Below are 16,406 nucleotides of genomic sequence, written 5' to 3' on the forward strand. Positions count from 1 at the left end.
TTCAGTAAAGGCAAAGAAAACAGAGGCGGTTAGTGGAGGGACTGGGAAAGATGAAGGACCCCATGGTTGTAGACTAGACACTCAGACACCTCTCTTTCGGCCTGGGGCACGCCACAATGTCCTAGCCTCTTTCCTCAACTTCCCCCGATCTCAGTGACCAGTTTCTCGCAAGACTGTCCCCCTTCGAGGACCCTGCTCTCCAAACGTGAACCTTGCAGAATGACAAGCCTAAGCTAGGGCGCCCCGCTCAGACGGGGCGCAGGGACGCACTGCAGAGGAGTTGTGGGGGACGCGGGTGGGCGCAGCCAGGCGCGATCCCAGCCGGGTGGTTGCCAGCGCGCGGGCTCGCGGGCCCGGCCCGCTCCCACCCGGCGGCGGGCGCGGGGGCTTGGCCGCGGTTCAGCCCGCCCGCCGGAGCCGCCGCCGCCGCCGCCACTCCCCGCCCCCCGGGTCCCTGGAGGCTCCGCGGCTGCCGAGCGGGAGGTGGAGCCGAGCCCGCGGCCGCCGCGCAGGAGGGAAAGTTCGGCGGCGGCGGGCGCAGCGGGAACCGGGCCGGGCAGCCCGGAGGGCGCCTCGGGGTGAGTCGGGTCCCCTTCCCTGGCTGGCCGGGTGTATCGCGCCGCGCGGGGGCGTCGGTGCCTCCGGTCCATCCGCGCAGCCCAGCGGGGCTTTCTCGCGCGCCCCAGCCCGCGACCTCGGGGTGGCTCGTCAGCCTGGAGGACCGTGCCGCGCCCGGCCTCGCTCCGCCGCTGCCGGCCGGCTAGGGGCCGAGGGCTGGCACGGGCAGGGGGCTCGGCGCGGCGCAGGGCTGGGGCGGCCCGGCCCGCCCAGGGCGCGGTGCCTCCAGGTGGACGCGCGACTCGCGGGGAGGCTTCTAGCGGGGCTCCGGTGCCGCGGCGAGCCGGGGTCACTTGGGCTTCGCCGCCGTTTATCGCAGCGCTTGACTGTTTCATTACTTTCTCGAAACCCCACTAAAAAGTAGCCTTTACACGTGCCCGCGCGACTACTTTGCTGTTATTGTCCTATTATTTTTTGCTGTGATGGAGAGGGTGGCGGGTGGGCAGCGTGCTCTCCTGCCTTGGACCAGGGCCCTGGTGAGTGTGTCTGAGGGTCACCACGATCAGATCCCACGGTGCCCGGCAGAAGCGTTTTGCGCGGTGGGTGGGGAGAAGCTATTCGAGGGCATGGTCTTGGGGTGTCCGGGGTTCTGAGGGCGGGAGAAGGGAAGCGGCACCAAGCGAAGGCAAAGTTGTTTGTTTCCGCAACACTTCCTGCACCTGCGCTCCTGTCAGTGAGTCTGAACTTATCTTTTCATCGTGAGCAGAGAAAGAATGGTGGGAGAGGAAAACATGTCACATGCGGAACCAGTGAGCCCTGGGAAACACTAACAGATGATGCGATGGTTTTCTTTCGCAAACTCCACTTTTATTTTGCTTTCAAAGCCTTGGCACCCTTTTTATTAAATGTCCTTAGATACTCTAGATAATAAAGGTAATTAACTGTTGTTTCAGATTTTTTTTTTTTACTAGAAATTTAAACTTGGTTCCACAGGATTCCTTGGATTTTGTTAACATTATGCATACGAGAAAGTCACAATTATTGTAGTGCTGCAAAAGTGAACACTAATAAGCCTTCTGGCGGTGGTCATCTTGCTAATTGGAAGGAGAAAAGTCTTTTAGACTTGGAAGTAGAAGCCTAACGCAGAGATTAATTCATGCCCTGGGTATAAAAAGTGACTGGAACATATGAAATAGTGTGTAATATCATAGGGGACGGTGTGTTGGGCTCCCAGTAAGTGTTTAATAATTTCTCTGCCTTGAACTTACACACTGTAATGTACTCCCCCAAATACAATATTTTATTCTGCCATTTTTGTATTTCAAATCTCATGTCTGTTTGCAAACTGTATTAATAGGGTTCAAAACAAAATGGACTTTTGGATTCACTTACTTATGTTACAATGAAATGAAATTATGCCTCACTATTTCAGAGTCATGGGCTCCAAGTTGCTTCTCTCATTTTTTAACTGCATTATTTTGGGAAAGGCATTTACCCTTTTCTAGCACTGGTGCCCTAATTTGTAAAATGCTGATAATACTCCTTTGTTTGTAGTGATATTTGGCAGAATTAAGTAACACTTAGAAACTTATTGTGGGGCCCAGGGCTTTGTAAATGTTATCTCTTGTTTTTCTTTATTTTTAGGAATCATTAATTCTGGCCTGTTTCAGTGTTTTTAAGATTATACTTTAAAAAAATGCAATCTTATTTTCCTTCCATCCATCTATTTTTCCATCCATTTGTGTTGAAGAAACTCAGTGCTGCCCTCTGTGCATGTTTAAAAATGAGGAGCTGACATTTGGAGGTGGTGGTAGACAATACTTCAGGGTTTTCCTGTTGGTTAAAATCTGTCATCAGGTCATATGATGATGAATTGAGCTTTCCAACCTTCCTGTTGTCCTAGTTCTGTTCTGAATGTGATGCTATTATCTTGAAAAGAAATAACAGTAATCTCCATGAGGCAGCTCATCTCTCTGGTTTACCCATATCTCCATGTCCAACTTGGTGCCTGGCAGGGTGTAAAGGGCTTATGAATGTTAGTTGACTTGAAATTCAGAATGTAATGAAGTTATTCTTCAAGTCACATCCATCTTTTTATATTCCCGATGAAAGGACCTTGGGATGGTAAATTATAGCCCTCTTGTATATTAGGGCTAATAGAGGTATTAAGGAGGCAAAGCTCAGGTAGACTTTATTACCTATTGATTTTGTCCTCATGATGAAGCAGTCTTGTAAAATGTGCAAAACCAGGTTGCAGAGGTAGCTTCACCACTAGGGGCCTCCTCCGTATAGTGGATCACCCTGGGCTGTCATTTATTACCATTAATCTGTCCTTTGAGGTAGCAGAGAAATTTGACTTCCTGGGTTCTTGGAATATTGTATGAGAAAAGAGCAACCTTGTGTGAATAGCATTACCAAAGACCTGAAAATAAATGAAGTGTTCTCCAATAATGGATTTGGTATGGTTTTCTGAATAACTTTAGAGAAAACCTTTAGAGTGAAAGAATGAAAGATTTAAGAACTGGACTTTTTACTTTGTGTATTCTACCATACAAATATATAAGGTTCTTAAACTGAAAAATAATCAAATATATGACTTCAATCTAGTATTTTAAAGTTCTTTGTGTGCATGTCTTTGGTGGTACATATTTTTTAATGCATCTTAAATCTTAAATGGGTACTTGTAGCACTAACAATATGAGTTGTTTCTCAAGGAATTTTATTACCTGTCAGATGAAACTCCTGGTGTCCCTTTATTTTTAATTTTTTTTATTAAAGGGGACCACTTTTATTCCACCCTTAAATATATGTTTTATTAAATTCAGAGATGCATCATTGAAAGGCACCTGTCTTCCATGTGAGCTTATAAAAAGCCTTCTTACTTCTAAATTCTAACTTGAATGAAGTTAGTCAGGCTTGAGAATATTTATTGAACAACTTGAAGGTGTTTTTATTTGCCAGATGAAATTTGCAAATTGTATGTATGTATGCAAACATTGCACTCACAAGATTGCCATATTGTTTGCAAATGAATATGAGAACATCATATTTTCAGGTTTCCATTGAAATTTAGTTTCAGTGACAAACAAAACACCTTTTATCTGTAAAGGAGAATTAAGCACAGCAGGAGAGAGGTCAGCCTGTTGTGGGTCTTACATCTTACCGTGGGGCTTCTTATCTTATTTAGCAGAATGTATCTGAATTCAGAAAATTATCAGACATCCAATTCTGATTGTGGAATTTTAAAACAAGGCCATCTAGTTTTTGCTCTTTTTCCTGTCAAGGTCTAGGTCAGTTCTCGTTAGGGAACAGGGTAAGAGGAATAGCTTTTGCATGAAGGCTATAGATAACTTTTATTATCTTTTCCCTCTGAATAAGCTAAATTTTTGGATTGCTTTTAAGATTCTGTGCATATCAGAGTTAAGCAGATCCTGTTTGCACAAATGAATTCTTTTCTAGAACTGGGGGAGGTTTGTTCTTACCCTCAAAGCCCCAGCTAGGGAAGGGTATAACATCTCCCAGTCTCACCTTCCTCTTCCCATACTGAAGCTGGGCCTCAGCCAAAATAACAGGTATTAACCTTTATGTAGAACACCATGGTTTGGTTTGGGCAAGAACCCTGAGCAGACCGAGATTATGGAAGCCTGAGGTGGGAGGAAATGAAAGGGTCTTTATACCTGGGAGCCAGTTTTAGGAACCTGCATTTGGGAGTGCCACATGAATGGAAATGACAACTGTTGGCTAGAATTTTCAGTGAAATGTTTTGAACTTATCACTTTGTCAAACATTCTTTGCTGCACAGGTAATTTTTGTTATTTTTAAGTGATGCAAGACCCAACATTTTGTTATCCTGGGGTCACATCTGCTGCTTTATTTTACAAAGGACATTTGAGTTGGAAAGCAGGAAATGGAGGTAGATGTGAATTGTCTATTTATATTGAACTCTAGGGCCAGCCTTACTTTTGTGTTCCCAAGGCACCTGGGCATCATTGTGTAACTTAATATTAGGGATTGTTCACTGATGCTTTTGTGAATACCATTTATTCTGTTGCTGAAATGCCAGTGTTTGATTTAGGTCGTGAGTGTCCTCAAATGTGTCTTTCTACTTCTGTCTCTCCTAGGTTAAATCCTTCCTCAAGTTAACATATTGGTTAATATATGTAAACAAGGTTACTGCCCATGAAGTGCCTTTGTGAAGTTAGCACTAGGTGTTGATTCCTCTGTGATGGAGCATCCTGCACCAGGGCATGAAGCTGGGTTACCAGATAGCAGACTGTTCACTTCCTCGATGGGCTCTTGTGTGGCACATTCTGTACAGCTGTGCGTGGGGCCATTATCTTGTGGGGCCATTGTCTGTAAAAATGGTTAGGACAGTGCCTGGCACATAGTAGATTGTGTGTGTGTGTGTGTGTGTGTGTGTGTGTGTGTGTGTTACTGCTGAGTGTTTATTATTATCATGATTACCTGAGTTGCTTTCAGGTAGATCATTCTAGTAATCACAATCATCTGGAACAGATGATTTAGTGAACTTAGTACTTATAATAATGTTTGCAGAGGCAAGTAACTCATTTGAAGTTTTCTCATTGCACACCTACTATGGTTCTTCTCTTACTTGATAAAAATGGTTACATTTATGGAACACTTAACTAGGTAGCTGGTCCTGTGCTCATTGTGGGGCATGGGCTGTCTGTTTACTCAGCACACCCACCTTACAGTATGCACTATTATTATCTCCATTCAACAGATGGGAAAACCAAGACTTAGGAGGTACATAACTTGCCCAAGTTCAGCTAGTTAGTAGAGCTGGTCCTCAGTCCTTGTCTACCTGGTTTCTGCTCATAGCCTCTGTGCTGTATTTTTTATTTTTTTTTTCCCCTAGCATAAACTCATTGAACTGGCAGCTGGGAAAATATCTTATAGTTCTGAGAGTTAAAAAAAAAACATGAAAACACACTGATTTTCCTTAGAGTTTTGTATTTGTGTTCATTTCTGGGCATGACAGAACACGATAACAAATGCATTTTTCATCGGTGGGTCTCCTTTAGCACATTTTGTTTTGTGGGTTTGTATATGTAGTATTTTCTAGTACTTGAAAATATGATGTAGAGCAACATCTCTGTACAACATTTAACTTACTATCAAGACTCCTTGCAGGCATGTTACAAGCTTAATAAATGAATAAAGTCAAGTGTGTGGGTTGTGGAATATCAAGGTGTGAAGGGTGGAATCAACCTTTCATGCACTCATAGACCAAACACTGGGTATGCACCTGCTACATGAAGCACTAGGTTGACACCACAGGGAATATAAAGATGGGAAGATGGTGCAGGAAAGAGGAAGCATTTAAGACTCTGGAGCTGGGCACTCCTGGGGTCTGTGTCCCAGCTGCACCACTTACTACTTGAGGGGCCATGTCCCCTTAGTGAACATCTCTGATACTTAGTTTCCTCCTGTGCATAATGGGGATAGTGACATTTTATAGTCTCACTGCGAGAATTAAATGAGATGCATAGGTAAAGTACCAAGCCACGTGTGGAAGTGGCAGGTATTAAGCAATAGCGACGTTCTTCCTCTTTTTCCTTCTTACTCTCTCATTTCTCTCCCCTTTGCCCTGACAGTTATGGAGTAGGAGAGGTATAAAGATCTAAAATCTAAGATAGAATGTGATCAGTCTCCTGAAAACGTTATTTTCTGATTGTCTCTCATGGGGCTGGGACAAATCTGGCAGCTGCCTTGGGTGATCTGTGAGTTGGCATTAGCCTGAAGTTCCTATCATGCTTGATTATCACCCAAGCTGGCCAGAGCGGCTGAAACCCAGCAGACAATGGCAGCATGGAGCCCAGGATAGGTCCTGTGGTGTAGAAGGAGGGGTGAAGAGGAGGCTCTCTGGGGATCAGCCAAGCACTTGGGTCTCACAGAAATTGGGACAAGTCAGAAAGGGAGTCTGAGGAGGGCTGAGCAGAAGGGTTCAGGGTCTTGGGGGATAGCAAGTAGGCTCTGAGCAGCCCGAGGTTGGGTTGGGGACTCTGAGTTGCAGTCTAGGCTGGATGGCCTCTGCTGAGGCGCTCCGAGGACAACTGCAGCCCTTCTGCATCCCCAAGTTGGTGCATTGCCTAGTACACACTTCTGACTCCCTGGGCTCTGACTGCAGGCATTTTCTGAAGGTGGCACATCCTCTGTCAGCAAGTAGCTAAGTCAAAATTGTTAGTTGCCAGCCAATTCCCACTGGATATTTCGTGGGGTAGCTGGTATTGCAGGAGAAATGAGCCCCTGCTCCTTTTCCCAGTTGGGGACCTGACTAAGTACACGCAGGTCTGTCTCACGGTGCAGCTGGGAGCCAAGACTGCGGGCCTCTGGGTAGGGTCCCGCTGCCACAGCTGCATAGTGGGCCATGTTGTTAGAACAGGGCGGGTTTTTACCCAGATATTCCCAGTGGTTTTATGATAATGAGCCTCCTTGTTTGGTGTTCAGGGTAGATGCTGTGTGTGGCAGCGAGGGAACGTGGGTTTTACAAAATCATTACAGTTCAGGAAGGTGTCCCTCAGCCAGGGAGCGGGAAGTCTTGAGTCATCGCTTACTATGCAAGGGCACAGAGGCATGAACCAGTCCCTCTGTGCAGGAGCAAACAGGACCTGCCCAGGTGCTGGAGAAGCTTGACTCAAGCCTTTTAAAACACCATGCTACAAATCTAAAAACAGTATGGGACTGGAGAACAGTTTGTTTAGAGAAAGTTACTGTCATTTCCAAAGGCCCATTTTATAGAATTAATAGAGTGTGTTAAAGTGAAACAAATGAGCGAGCCTTAAAAAAACAATAGAAGAGCTTTGTGGGAAGAGGACTAGTTCTTGAAATTCAAGTGAGTGCCCCTGTGTCTTGGGAAGGTTCGGCAGAGCACTATGAGTGAGGAAATAAAGGATGGAGTGTGTGTTCTGCAGGAGGCACTGACCCTCTAGCTGAATGGCTTGGGACCTAGAGTCTGTTCACAGAAGGTCCGAGCTCTACTCTGATCTTGGGCAAGTCACTTAATTCTTGAGATCCTCGTTTCTCATCTATACAATGGATAGTCGTGTTTATCTCCTTAGGTGGTTTGCTGATTTATTGAGATAATGCATGTAAGTGGAGTAGCACATGGCAAATACTTAATCCGTGGAAGAGAAAATAAGTATTTTTTCTTTGGAGGAGTATTTGGAAGACTAGAAGGAGAATAGCACATTTGCCCCAGGCCTTGAATCTCCTGGTTCCATATATTTTAAAAGGCCTTAAATTCTAGACTATTATAATCAAATGTCTTGGGTTCCCACTGTGTGCATGTCACTAAGGTGCTTGGGTGTGGAAATGCATTCCAGAAAACCACCTGGGACCCTTAGGTAGCTGAAAGTTTTAGACTGAGGTCCCTGGGACAGTGACCAGGACATGCTGTTAAACAATGAATTCCTAATGTCCCTTGGCTACTTGAACTAGCTGTTCAAACAATAGTAGATTTTATTTTCTTCTTTCTTATCCAATCTGTGTACAAGTGGATAGGAAATAAATACTTCTTGCACTTCCATGGACATAAGCAAGTCAGAATACCCTGAGTGTATTTGGGTGTCTTATGTACATAGATTTATTCAATACAATTATGGTTATGCAATAGGGAACAAGGGAGAAGCTTGTGTTTGGGGAGGATATTTCTTGGGATGTACTTAAGACTTCCAAGCTCTGGCTTCTTCCTAGAGCTTCCTTTTGCCTTCTCACTAAACTCATGGCCTACAGATTCTTGGACCTGAATAGTGGGAGAAAACTTGAGTTTGCATAAAAGTTGTTACAGATGGAGCCTAGGTTGGTAGAGGAAGGATTCTAGAGCAGACTCACTCTGTGGCCATGAGCAGCTTCTCAATCTGTAAAGCAGGGATTTAATCAGTGAGATGCAAGTGCTGTTCAAATGCACAGCAATGAAATTTGTGGCCTGTAAACAGATTATCAATCCAAATGGTGGCTGAAGCCACAATATGAGCAGAAAACTAGTTACTCCATTGGATCAAGAAAGTTGGTTCAACACTTGAATTTGGGGTTGTCTCAAAAGTAGTTTTTCTTTGTACTGAGTTTACTATTCACTGAAATAATTAAAAATCCAGAGGGGTTTTCCCATGTCCTTGGGTATGAAGGGGAATTTATCCAGTGTCATTTGAATTAGTTTTTCGCTTTCCTCCAAGAATGTGTCTGGACCTGCCGTGGACCATTTTCAGCGGCTGTAATAGAGGCCACAGAGGATAACTCTTAGATGCCCTGTGTACAACTGGTACTTTGATGTTCAAGGTCCTGATGGAAGTGGGTAAAGAGGAGAGCAGAAACCACAGGCTTTTGGGGTTTTCTCCCCACTAAGTGCCCTCACAAGGCACCTGTTAGGAATTATTTGCTCACTGAGTACCAGGGATACAATTCTTTTTCATCCTCCCAAGATGGGGAATTTTACTGATGGTTACCAGGTAACCTGTGAGTATTTGCACTTTTCACCAGGGGTGCGGGAGATGGGAGGGGGTGTGGGTTTTTTGTAAAGCCCTGTGGTTGCCTGAAAGCACAAAGGGTGTTTCTTTGGCCTGTGGATTTGGTGAAGGTACATGGGAGACACCAACTTCTTTAAACTCCTTTCTCTAGTCTCCATCAGAATTTTTGGATTATCCGTGGGTTCAGTGATGTTCTGGGTGAAGTGGTCAGGGAAAACTGCCGCTCATCTCTAAGGAACGAGGGTCAGGAAATGAGTGGAGAAGCTTTAAATGAAATTGGCCTGTTCATTCAACTAATTTACATGAGTTAGTTGAAAGTAGAAGTGGCCACATTGTGTATTTGAAAGAGGCACTTCATGCCTGGAGGTCTCGTACACATCACTAAATAGTCTTGTCAATAACTTTTTGGTGTTAGAAGTGATAAGAGGATCATTGGTTAGCAAGAATATATATCACCGGAAATAGCTATATTTCTGAGATCATCAGTCTAATGTCAGCATCTTGCAGAAATAAGAACTCATTTGAGAAGATGTAGACTAGTCCCATATTTTGCAAAATAGAAGGAGGTCCAGACAGGCCAAGAGTCATTTACCTAAGGTGACTCAGCTACTTAGTAGGATGAAGCAGACAGTGGTCTTGTTTTGTCATGTGGCTCTTGCTGGGCTGTGTAACATCATTTGGTACCATCGCTGGTTCCAGGGTAACTTTAGGTGACCCTACCACAGTGACACCTACACAACTGCCTGCTCTCAGTTGTTCAGAATGTCATTACAGACTCACTGTGTGCTTGGCATTGTGCTGGGTGCTGGAGAAAGTAGATGAACAGACAGGGCATTCTAATTGGCCGCAGGAGTGCACAGAGTAGTAAAATACTACAAAGAAAGGAATATATTACCACACCAGTGGCGTGTGGAGCATCTTCCCTGGGATGGAGAGCTCTCAGTGCCTACACTAAGGACATGGGGATTAATTTTTGTTTCCTGTTGATTTTACAACATCATAAATGGAAATTAATCAATTTGATTCCAAATGATCTCAGCTTCATTTTATACATCCTGCTAGTGGATTAAAATGTGAAATTCTTTGATGCCTGCATTGAAATCCATGATTATTTTTTTCTGGAAACACTTGGTAAGAATAAGTCTGAGGAATTTGTTCCTGGATTAAAATGGGGAGAAGTGTAGATATGTGTATCATTGCAGCTAAGTGAGGGGTTGAAGAATTGGTTTTTCAATTAAAACAAGCTTAATTTTAATGCAGATGTGGCAAAAGTTTAGGAAGAAATCTACTATGTGCTAAATACAATTCAAAGCACTTTCTTTGTGGAATTTATTTAACACATACAAAAAGACTTGGGGAACTGAGTTTCAATAGGTGAAGTACTGCATCAAATGGCAGTGATAGGCAGGACCGGCATTTTAATACATGTCTGGCTGCCTGGAAAGCTTTTGTTCCCAAGGCTGCTCTGGTGGCTTTACCTACCAAGCAAAATACCGTATGCAGGGGTAGACATTTTAGTTGCTTTTATGTCATCACTGGGACAAACTCTGAAGTTCTGGGGCACAGGGGCCATAGTTTTCATGATTCATTGATGTTTTCCAAATACTGTAGCAAGCACTGCAAAGGATGTAGACACAAGAAGTTCCCAATAAATATGTGTGAAATGAACAAATGCAGCAATAGGGGCCGTGTTCACGAATGGGCAAGTGGGATTCCAGGATCCCTGTATTTGAGTATGTGCTGACCTTGGAGGAACCCTACAGAAAACCCATCCTTAGACATCTTTCACTATAATTTGCAGCTCACAAGCAGGCCTGTTTTTAAATACATGCCTGCATACTGTGTGTTTTCTTAAAAGCTACCTACAAACAAATTACATATTCATAATCTGTGGCAGGTTGGATTTAATAGTCAGGAAGGCTTCCAACACATTAAGTTCTTGAAGGTAATAAGAAGGAGGACTAATTACCTAACTGAAATGATTATAAGGGAACTGTTGGACATCTTGCTCCCTGGGATTTTGACATCAGCCAATGTGGCTTAGAAAAGGCAGCTTTGAGACAAACAAGGACAATCTATTTGAACCAAGTTGTTTTATTAAATCTACAGTGTGGGTGTATCTACAGTCCACAGAGCAGGAGGACAGGACTAAATAATGCATTGAGTTCTGTGGATGAAGTGGTAATTTTAAAGTATATGACTGGTGTTCGCAGTTGGAGCCTGTGAGATTTTACATTTAATGATTATACCTTTCCTGTGGCCATCTGTCTCTCTCTTTAATAAGCAATGCTCCTTATCAGGCCTGATTTGTGTACATTGATTGCACCATTATACTTGTTAAATATTAAAGCATTTTTTCCCCTGTGTGAAGTCTAATTAGGCAAAGTGTTCAGTGCGAGCCTGGCATTATCATTCAGAATAATAGCCTGGTCATTACCTATGTCATACCTCAGCTTCCTGGATCACCTGCCTTTTATATTTCTGGTGTGTATCAAATACAGTGGACACATTTTGATGAAGGATTCAGCACTTTTGGGCTATTAAGAGGGATCTTGCTATAAAATTTGTGAAACTTTTAAAAAGAATCGTGGAGAAATTTATTACTATAGTTTTCATTTTCCATGAAGCAGACTTCCAAATAGATATGTACATTAGTTATAGTTATTTGATGACATTAATTTTATTACATTAAGGTCTTGTGATATAGCTTTAAAGGATAAATGTATAAATTACAGTGCTTTTGGAAAGTTGAGAGAGCCAGTCAGTAAGTATTTACATTTCATGCATGCTATTGATGAAAAGAATATTTTTAGATATCAAACCCGTATCACCTGAAAGTACATGCGGTGGTCCATTACTTAGTTTTTCAACTTTTGCTCTTTCTTTACAATCTAATTAAAAAAAAATCATTTGCATCTTTGAGTTAGTAGCAGGTACAGAACCAAAAATAAGATTATGAATCACTCTAGTTATCCAACCTCACTTTTGAGATAATTACTGTTATGAGTATTGCTCTTGTTCTGAGGAGTTCACAGTACTTTCTCATTTATTATTTAAATTTCTGAAGAAAATCTGCAGTCTGCCAGCACACGCGCGTACGTACAAGGGCACATGTGTGCATTTAACCTGTGGCTAATTGGCATGAAGCGGGTAAGGAATAGGCCCAGTTTGTTCTTTATGATTCTCTGGGAGAAAAGCTTTTAAGCCACAAGTTTCCTGTAATGTATGGTTTTCAGGCTAATGGGTTTCTCCCTCTCAGTGGTTGGGTGGGGATTTCCAAAGTACCTTTATCCCTTCGCAATTGCAGAATTGGCAGAATGGCAGGTAGTGACAGCCTTGCTTTCCATTTCTGAATTATGGAAATCAGTGTGTGTGTGTCTCCCTAAAGTGAGAATTTAGTTCAAGTTGTTTTTGAATGTGATCAAATCAAAATGAGATTGGGCTCTAAATTAAAATATGGAGATGAAGATCAAAGAATGGAAGGGAATTTATAGGTCATGGAGTCCACGTTTTCTGTTTGGTAAAAGGAGACACTAAACTAGGAGAGGCAGGGTGGCTCACTGAAGTTCTCATGGGAAAGGGACCTGGAGAAAGGGACCTGGAGACCTGCCCCATCTCCTGCACTTCTCTGCAGGACAGTGGACTCGGTCGGCAGAGGATGACGGGCCCTTCCCAATGGAACGCGTTCTAACCTGGATTGGCCAGAAAGGCTTTGAAGGCAGGATTGCTGCCTCTGGCCCGCTGAATCTCTCTGATTACAGAAAAATTTACATTTTCTATTTTAATTGGCCTGTTGCTGGAAATGGAGAGCCCAGTGAGGAGAGGTCCCAGTGCAGCCTTTCCGACTCTCGTAGTTGAGTAGCACATCAGACAGCTGCCAGGGGACCTACCGAGGGAGACTGGGCACACTGGGCTCAGCTGGAGAGTTGGCTCTTCCATTTCAATGGTCTGAAGACTTGCTTTTTCCAACCTGCAAAGGTTTTATGAGTTGGTCTTCTAACCAAGATGCCCTGACATTGAAAAGGTTCTGGAAGGCATGTGGTTAATTTACCTTGGCAAATAACTGTCAGTTTACACAGCACGGTGGTTAATCGCGTGGGGTTAGACCAACTGCCATTTACCAGCTGTGGAATTTAGGCAAGTTACTTGACCTCTCGGAGCCCTAGTTGTTTTGTCTACGAAATGGGAACAAGAGCACATATTAATATTGTGCTTACTGTGTGCCTCATGACATCGTAGGGCACGGTACTACCTTAGCTCCACTTTACAATGAGGAAACTGAGGCCCCCAAATGTTTAATGTCTTATTCAAGGTCACAGATACTCAGGGCTGAGTCAGGATTTGAATCTTGGCATGACTTTCCTGTGTGGTCTCCTGATAGGACTGAGGTTACTCTGAGGATCAGGCAGGATAATCACATGAGAAATATTAGTTCTCGTCATGATTAATTATAATAAATTTAGGGTTGCCTTAGTAATGAAAGGTCCATCTGCATGGTCAGTAAGTTCAGAGTTTAGTTCTCAGAGTGCAGTCTTATTTCTAGGTTCTTCTACTATGGAATTTAGATGTCAGCTTGTGTCTGTTCCTTTATTTACTTTTTAAATTAATAAATGATGAATACCCATGTGTATGTAGTATGTGTACACATTTTAACTTATAATAATAAAGTGAATAACTATCCATAAGCATCCAGAACCCTCCCTTTGAAGCCTTTGGCATGGGCTTCTGGCTCATATTTTCCTCCTTCCTTCCTCTCCCCCAGCCCAGGGGTAACAGTTCTTTTCAATATGATTAACCATTTCCTTACTTTTCTTTAGAGTTTTACCACAGATGTGCATCCTGAAATAATGTATTACTTTTGTACCAGACTGTTGAATTGGATAGTGTGACTAGCACCTCGAGATACACTAGAGAGCAGTTGCTAAAATAAGTCATGAGAAAGACCAAAATGGAGATTTTCAGAGGAAACATCGGAACACCAGTCTCACAGTTCTCAAAAATCCTCTTCCTTCTGAGGGTATGAAAAGCATTAGTATGGGATTTATAAGGGAATTTGAAAGGGGATTTGTTTGAAGGAGGTTCTGCTCTCCTCTCTTCCTGAGAAGGGTGGGGTGGGTATTCACCCCAAACCTGGAGAGAGCAGCTCTCTGAGACAGCAGCCTCTGTGTCCCCCAGGGCCGGGAAAGAGGTGGACTATCGTCACCCTGGTGAGATGTTTTTGGTGGCCAAGTGAAAGAGAGCAGCTGGGATAGGGCTTCCCCTGCCAAGTCTGTTGGCGGGATCTGTGCGTCCTTCCCGTGGGCCAGATGTGGCTGTGTGGGACCAAGAGCCAACCTGGAACCATTTCTGCTCTGCCCGGAGCCACAGCCCACAGAGCAGTGGAGTGAATTTCAGGGGCTGGGGGAGAGGGGTAGGGGGGCAGGGCAAACAGAGGACTTGATTATATCAGCTGTATCATAGCAATGTTGGTCAGAGGGATCCAGGAGAGGGCCACTGGAAAACCCACAGAAGTATTCATGAGAAAGAGGAATCTTGGCTCAAGTATCTGCTGGTCCAGAGACTGTGGAGACATCTGCACTAATAAGGATGAGGTTTGCCTGCATATAAATGAGAAAACAGTGTTAACACAAAATAGAAGCTTATTTCTCTTATACAGAAAAAGTCAGTAAGTAGGCAATTCAGAAATGGGGGGTTCCACACAGTTAACTGCTCCCGCATCCCATGAATGTGGTCCTCGGAGGGAACTGGGAGCCATCAGAAGCTCCAGATATCAATCACAGCATGTTCCTGGCCCAGGAGGAAGGGAAAGGCAGAGGAAGCTCCCCCACTTTTAAGGGTACCTTTGGATGCCACACTTAATATCTCTGCAAATGTCTCATTAACCAGAGTTCAGTCATGTGATGACACTTACAAGCAAGAGGGGACAGGAAATATAAACTCTGGTGGATAGCAGTGGACCCAGCTAAAACCTGGGATTCTGTTGACCAGAGGAGAGACCATGGACACTGGGAGACAGTCAGCAGGCTCTGCCATTCCATTTTCATGGCACTAGTGGTCTCGTGGTCATTCTTGTCTCCATGTCTTCCAAACCTGGAGGGAAAAGAAACACCCCGTCTATCCCCAATAATATAGATAGTTCAGATTGGTGAACACTTTGCTATACCTACCCACCATGCCATTTTAACACCTAAAACATTATGTCATCATTCTCTAAAAGTCACCTAACAATCCCCAGGCCATGTTTATTTTTTCTTAATTATCTCAGAAAGTATCTTTTGGTTCGAGTCGTGATTCATAGGCAGTTCAGACATCATTCGATTCTTTAGTCTTTAAAGTGTCTTTTCATTTTAGCGTGGTCGTGTCCTTATTTTTTATCATCTGTATTTTCTATAAACTTTACTTTTATCAGGAGGTTTAGTTAGATTCCGTTTCATTTTTCTTTTCTTTTCAATGAAAATAATTCATAGTTCATATGAATAATTCTTTTTTGTCCAGTCTGTGCGCAGTGTCTTGTTCTACTTTTAGTGATGCTGAGACTAGCAGTGGGCCAGCCTTTAGCTTTAAACTTTTTATCTTTTTATTTTGCATATCCTTTTTTTTTTCTTAAAAATCCTTTTATTTTGATAAAATCCATAGAACATAAAAATCTATGATCTTACTCATTTTTCGGGGTACAGAGTTTGTCATTTGGTGACTGGGTTATTTCTCTTGGCATAATGTCTTCAAGCATCAACTTCGTTGTAGTATGGGTTCAAATTTCTAAAAGTTGAATGATATTCTACCGTAGGCCTTTATCCCCTATTTTTCTTTCTGTATACAATTAAACACACATAACAAAATTTACTGTCCTAACCATTTTAGAGTATATGGTTCAGTGATATTAAATACATTCATAATGCTGTGCAACCATCACCAGTATCCACATTCATGACTCATTCCATTTTGTAAAACTGAAACTCTGTATCCATTACGCAGTAATTCTCCATTTCCTCCATTCTTCATTCCTACCAACTGCCATTCTACCTTCTGTCTCTATGATTTTGACTTATCTAAGTACCTCATGCAAGTGGAAGCAAAATATTTTGTATATCCTTTTATTTTAATATGAAAATAGTATTTAGCCAGATTTTAAAAATATCTATTTGACAATCTCAGTTTTTAAATTGGAGCCTTAGTCCATTTATGTTTATTGTGATAACTGATATATGTCTGCTGTCATCTGTCCAACTTTTTTATATTCCTCTTTTTCTCCATTTTTTTTTTGAATCAAGTAATTTTTTAATCTTTCCATTTTTTTTTCTTCTACCAGTTTGGGAAGTTATATATTTTACAATTTTGTCCACTCCCTACCCCCAGCTTTTC

The 16,406-nt window shown here is 42.9% G+C and overlaps 1 protein-coding gene across 4 annotated transcripts in view; it reads left to right on the top strand.

Annotated features, from left to right (window-relative positions):
- The first annotated feature begins 330 nt into the window (after positions 1 to 330).
- Positions 331 to 16,406, top strand: part of Csgalnact1 (chondroitin sulfate N-acetylgalactosaminyltransferase 1) — a 309,579-nt gene continuing 293,503 nt past the window's right edge. For all 4 annotated transcript variants that reach the window (XM_047550840.1, XM_047550841.1, XM_047550839.1 and 1 more), the window contains exon 1: positions 331 to 578. The gene's annotated coding sequence lies outside the window, so the exon portion shown is untranslated. The remainder of the gene's footprint in view (positions 579 to 16,406) is intronic.

The sequence above is a fragment of the Sciurus carolinensis genome, chromosome 4 (assembly GCF_902686445.1).
Source record: "Sciurus carolinensis chromosome 4, mSciCar1.2, whole genome shotgun sequence".
Taxonomy (NCBI): domain Eukaryota; kingdom Metazoa; phylum Chordata; class Mammalia; order Rodentia; family Sciuridae; genus Sciurus; species Sciurus carolinensis.